At 44.5% G+C, this 6,000-nt stretch overlaps 1 protein-coding gene across 2 annotated transcripts in view; it reads left to right on the top strand.

The window, feature by feature from the left end:
* The first annotated feature begins 326 nt into the window (after window positions 1-326).
* The window catches only part of LOC133457543 (NLR family CARD domain-containing protein 3-like), a 28,047-nt gene continuing 22,373 nt past the window's right edge, over window positions 327-6,000 (top strand). For both annotated transcript variants that reach the window (XM_061736913.1, XM_061736912.1), the window contains exon 1: window positions 327-383. The gene's annotated coding sequence lies outside the window, so the exon portion shown is untranslated. The remainder of the gene's footprint in view (window positions 384-6,000) is intronic.

The raw sequence follows: 6,000 nt of genomic DNA, 5'->3' as shown, positions 1-6,000 counted from the left end.
AGGAGAGGCTATGTACTGACCTCGGGAGGCTTACGCACTCAGCTCCCTTTACCCAGACTGGGTTGGTCAGCGGCAGGAACTAAGGGAGGGTGGTCACATGCATCCCTACATGCAACGTCTCTCTAGCATGCTGCACTAGACGCATCACTACACCCTGCGAGCCAAGCCCGCCAACACACACACACACACACACACACACACACACACACACACACACACAAGTGCAGGCTTGTAGAAAGTCACGTGGTTTCCTGTACCTGCAGGAGGAAGTGCAGCTCTGGTTTCTTGTACATGTAGAGGAGGAGTCTCTCTGATCTGAGTTTAACTGATAAAAGTATTCAGAGTTCAGACTCCATGTTGGTGGACGGAGCAGCAGAGACCAGGTTAGTGTTGGTTCTTTCTTCTTCTGCTGTTTAAATGTCATTCAGGTTAGTGTTGGTTCTTTCTTCTTCTGCTGTTTAAATGTCATTCAGGTTAGTGTTGGTTCTTTCTTCTTCTGCTGTTTAAATGTCATTCAGGTTAGTGTTGGTTCTTTCTTCTTCTGCTGTTTAAATGTCATTTCTGTGGTTCTGGTTGGAGTCCTGCTGAGGTGTGAGTGAGATCTGAGGTTTGGGTTCAGATGGAAACACAGAAGTATAAAAAGTCCTCATAAGGACGGACGTGTGTGTGCTTTTAATTAGTTTGCAAAACTTTGATGCTATATTTTGAACATTCAGTTAAATGGGGGGGATTAGAACTATAACTGGGGGAACCGTCCTCCAGCAGGTCTGGGGGGGGGGGGGGTGATGATTGTTACTGGTTGATATTTGAATCCGTCGTCACAGAGAAACACTCCCCACCATAAACCTGTGTGTGTGTGTGTGTGTGTGTGTGTGTGTGTGTGTGTGTGTGTGTGTGTGTGTGTGTGTGTGTGTGTGTTTGTGTGTGTGTCTGTACTTTAGACTCTTCTCTCTGAGTCATCTGAAGTCTGACTGTTTCCTGAAACTGTTGTTTTATGGAAGTTTGAACGATGTTATTTGAAGCTCCAACGTTGGAACAACGATGTTTCCAGATGTGTTTGATTTTACTTCAGCAGAAAATTCACTCAAGCTTTCAAATGTCCAACGTTACGTGTTGTTGGACCCCAGCCCCGTGTTGAACACACACACACACACACACACACACACACACACACACACACACACACACACACACACACACACTCTTATCTTGGTCATAAAGCCGAGTTCCACGTGTATTAACATCCATCATGACCCCCCCCCCCCACACACACACACACACACACACACTCACACACACACACACACACACACACACACACACACACACGTATATAAGTTTAAGTACAAGTTTGTGTTTAATGTTTAGTTAGTTGCTTATCTGTAGTTATCAGACGTTTTGTTTTATTATCTTTTAAAGCAGCACCTGTAACTTTCAGCTTTTGTTGAGTTTGGCGGCTCCTTTGGACAAAAGCGGTAGTGCTTTATTATTATTATTAGTGCTTTACCAGAAAGAACTACATTTCCCATGTTGGCTAACCCCATGTTATTAATGCTTGCTATGGAGCTCACACCTCATTATCACCCCTTTCTATGGCTAACCCCATGTTATTAATGCTTGCTATGGAGCTCACACCTCATTATCGCCCCTTTCTATGGCTAACCCCATGTTATTAATGCTCAGTAGGCAAAGAAGTTTTGTTATGAAGCTCACACCTCACCTTTAGCTAGATTTTAAAACCTGAACAATAGAATTCAACGTAAAATGCCGGATCTTGTCCATTAAAAACAATACTTTTTGGAACATAGTGTAACGACCACAGATAAGATAAGGCCTTGCCCGCCTGGGCAACACATCAGCATTTGGCCGACTGGTCAGTGCAGTTGACTGTGGTCTGGGAGACTGGTTAGTGCAGTTGACTGTGGTCTGGGAGACTGGTTAGTGCAGTTGACTGTGGTCTGGGAGACTGGTTAGTGCAGTTGACTGTGGTCTGGGAGACTGGTTAGTGCAGTTGACTGTGGTCTGGGAGACTGGTTAGTGCAGTTGACTGTGGTCTGGGAGACTCGTTAGTGCAGTTGACTGTGGTCTGGGAGACTGGTTAGTGCAGTTGACTGTGGTCTGGGAGACTGGTTAGTGCAGTTGACTGTGGTCTGGGAGACTGGTTAGTGCAGTTGACTGTGGTCTGGGAGACTGGTTAGTGCAGTTGACTTAGGTCTGGGAGACTGGTTAGTGCAGTTGACTGTGGTCTGGGAGACTGGTTAGTGCAGTTGACTGTGGTCTGGGAGACTGGTTAGTGCAGTTGACTGTGGTCTGGGAGACTGGTTAGTGCAGTTGACTGTGGTCTGGGAGACTGGTTAGTGCAGTTGACTGTGGTCTGGGAGACTGTGGTTCGAGACACGCTCTGGGCACGACTTGTTCGCCACAGTATTTTCCTCATTGTGTTATGGTTTTCTTTTAATATCTTTAACATTTCTAAACACAAAAACACAAAAGTGTCCTTCATAATTCAATAATACAATAGGTTCATGTTAAGGACATCCGTTTTAATTAGTTCTCCTTCGATTATGACATGTTATTAATGCTCAGTAGGCACAGGAGGTTTGTTATGTATTGTTATAGGTTTGCCTATGAGGCCTATTTCGTTGTTATAAATAAAATCCGGTAATGGGTAAATAACAGGTAATTATTTCAGTAATTTTTTATCCCTGAATGAGACGAAAACCGAGGTGCTCATTGTGGCACCTGATACCCTCATTCCAAAGGTGGTGGACTGCATCGGGCCCCTTAAAGACTATGGGCAAAATCCACAATAGGATTGCGTGGCTTTTGCGGCCGCTAAACCGGTGCAAATGAGACAAAAAGAGAGCGTCTAATTCACAAAGCACCCTCAAAGGGCGAATTGCTCCACAAACTGCGCTGCCAAGCAAATAGTGGCAGTCTGCGCCGGTGCCATTTGCATGCATGCAAATTAGGTAATATTCATACATTCTGCGCAAAATTGCCCCCTTTTTATGCAAATAAGCCTCATTGCAAAAAGCGCCTAATTCACAAAGGCCAGCGCTATTTGCCACACGCAAAAATACCGTCTTTTCGAAGCGTGTATTAACTGCTGCAAACTCACTCCTCACTCCCCATCTCTCTGTTTCTCTCTCTCTCTTCAATATCATTCAAGCCTGTGTGATACTGAAGGATATTAAGGGTGAAATCTATAGTCAGACATGACTGTACAGAGTCAGATCAAGTGGGGTTGTGGACTTATCTCGGATTTAAAAATAAAAATAACAGGACGGAGCTCAGGATTCATCCATACAGTAAAGGGGCTGCTTTATTACAAACAATTCCACCATATAAACATATAAATCTAGAATGTGTGTGTTTAACAGCTTAATAATGTCATCACATATCACAACATATATCAGACTGATAATAAAATAGCGCTGATCGTGTCCCTCTGTATGTGAAGCTCAGCGTCAGCCAGGACTCTCAGCTGCTGCTGGAGATGCAGCCGCGGTGAGTGGGCTCGCCACCCGTCCCTTGAAATACGGAATTGTTACGTAATTGGGAATCAGAATTCATAAAAAACAGTTTATTCTGTATTTCACAATCGTCCCATGCACGTCTGTCACATACGCACATACTAGTTAAGCCTAATTATGCCTAAATAATGGTCCGCGTTAAATCGCCGCAGAGCCTACGCCGTAGGGTTACGCCGTAGGGTTACGCTGTAGGGTTACGCCATAGGGTTACGCCGTAGGGTTACGCCGTAGGGTTACGCTGTAGGGTTACGCCGTAGGGTTACGCTGTAGGGTTACGCCGTAGGGTTACGCTGTAGGGTTACGCTGTAGGGTTACGCCGTAGGGTTACGCCGTAGGGTTACGCCGTAGGTTACGCTGTAGGGTTACGCCGTAGGGTTACGCTGTAGGGTTACGCTGTAGGGTTACGCCGTAGGGTTACGCCGTAGGGTTACGCCGTAGGTTACGCCGTAGGGTTACGCCGTAGGGTTACGCCGTAGGGTTACGCCGTAGGGTTACGCCATAGGGTTACGCCGTAGGGTTACGCCGTAGGGTTACGCTGTAGGGTTGCGCCGTAGGGTTACGCCGTACGGTACGCGGCAACGAGCACTGTACGGTGCGCGTCGCCGCGTAACCTACGCTGTATGGTCTGCGCCGATTTAACGCGGAACCATAAATCATCCTTGAGCAGCACGGAGGGAGGAGGGGGAGCGGGCTCCTGTCCCGTCTTCGCACAGTGTCTTGATGATTTGTAATACAGGCTGAGTCTACCGTTAGTTCTTAAACTGTAAAAAAGCTTGCGGGGGGGGGCAAAAGCATGAGTTTTAAAAGTGGGGGGGCATGCCCCCCCTGTTCCCAGTGGAAATTGCGCTCTTGCGCCTCACAGCGTTTTATTTTCACTCGCTTTATCTTTTATTTCTGCAGTTTTCATTATGGACCAATCTGTGTGCTGAAATATGGAGAACACTGGAAACAGCTCCGCTCACTTACTGAGACAAGGGCAAATTGCACTCAGCCGCAAAACTTTATGGGCGTGTTTGCCCCGGTATTTCATTAGAGCAAAATCTTTTGTGAGTAGGACCTTAAAGCGGGGCAAATTGCAGATGCAGCGCAATTCACAGCGCTATTTGCGGGCGCAATCTGTTCTTTGTGGATTTGGCCCTATGTCCGTCCAAATATCAGGAACCTAGGTGTCAACTTCAACCAGACCATGCAACTCAACACTCACATCAGCTCAATAACCCGCACCTGCTTTTTCCACCTCAGAAATATTGCCAAGCTCAGATCCGTTGTCTCATACCCAGAGCTAGAAATGATCATTCACGCATTCATATCATCACGTTTGGACTACTGTAATTCACTCTTCACCTGCCTCAACAAAACCCACATGGGACGTCTTCAGTTTATCCAAAATGCAGCAGCCAGATTACTCACCAGATCCAGCAGGAAGTGCCATACCACTCCCATCCTGGCCTCCTTGCACTGGCTCCCTGTCAAGTTCAGGGTCCATTTTAAAATGTTAGTTATAACCTACAGAGCACTGCATGGTCAGGCTCCTCAGTACCTTATAGATCTGGTCCCACGCTCTGAGCCACAAAGAGCCTTAAGGTCGGCTGATCAGGGCCTCATAACAACGCCAAAAACTAATCTAAAAACCAAAGGTGACTGGGCTTTCCAAGCAGTTGCTCCACATCTTTGGAACATGCTCCCACAAGCCCTGACAGATGCAACATCTGTGGACATTTTTAAAAACAAATTAAAAACGCTATTTTTTGAGAAGGCATTTATTGATGAAATATGATTTTTGTTTCTTTTCTTTTTGTCTTTTTCTTTCTTTCTTTTCTGTTTGTTATTTTCCTTAGAGACACATTGTGCAGCTTTTTAATTACCTCATGTTTTTACTGTTATTTCTGTATGTAAAGCACTTTGTGAGTTTCTCTCTGTGAGAGGTGCTATATAAATAACATTTACTTACTTACTTACTTACTTACTTACTTACTTACTTACTTACTTACTTACTTACTTACTTACTTACTTACTTACTTACTTACTTACTTACTTACTTACTTACTTACTTACTTACTTACTTACTTACTTACTTACTTAATGAGGAAGTACCAGGTAATATTATGGAAACAACACACGCTTTCTTTTACAGTCCAGTTTCACTTTAATTACTGAGTAAAAGCAGGTAAAAATGTCTGTACTTATTGGGTAAATACTTAGGAAATAGAATTACTGGGCAAGTAACTACAAGGTAAGTACCTGGATTACCAGGTAAAACATGGTAACTATCAGGTTAATTACAAGGTCAATAGAGTCATTTACACCCTCGGGGGTACATGCACCAATCCATTGATAATACATAAATCAATAATGAATGGGTAAATACCCGGTAGTTATCCATGAAATGTATAGTAAATACAAGGTAACTACATGGTCATTGAAGTGTAATTAGCTGGTAACTACCTCAAATATAGGTTATAAT

Source organism: Cololabis saira, chromosome 12 (assembly GCF_033807715.1).
Source record: "Cololabis saira isolate AMF1-May2022 chromosome 12, fColSai1.1, whole genome shotgun sequence".
Lineage (NCBI taxonomy): Eukaryota > Metazoa > Chordata > Actinopteri > Beloniformes > Belonidae > Cololabis > Cololabis saira.
Note: the sequence above shows the minus strand (reverse complement) of the source record. Positions and strands in the feature narration are given on the sequence as shown.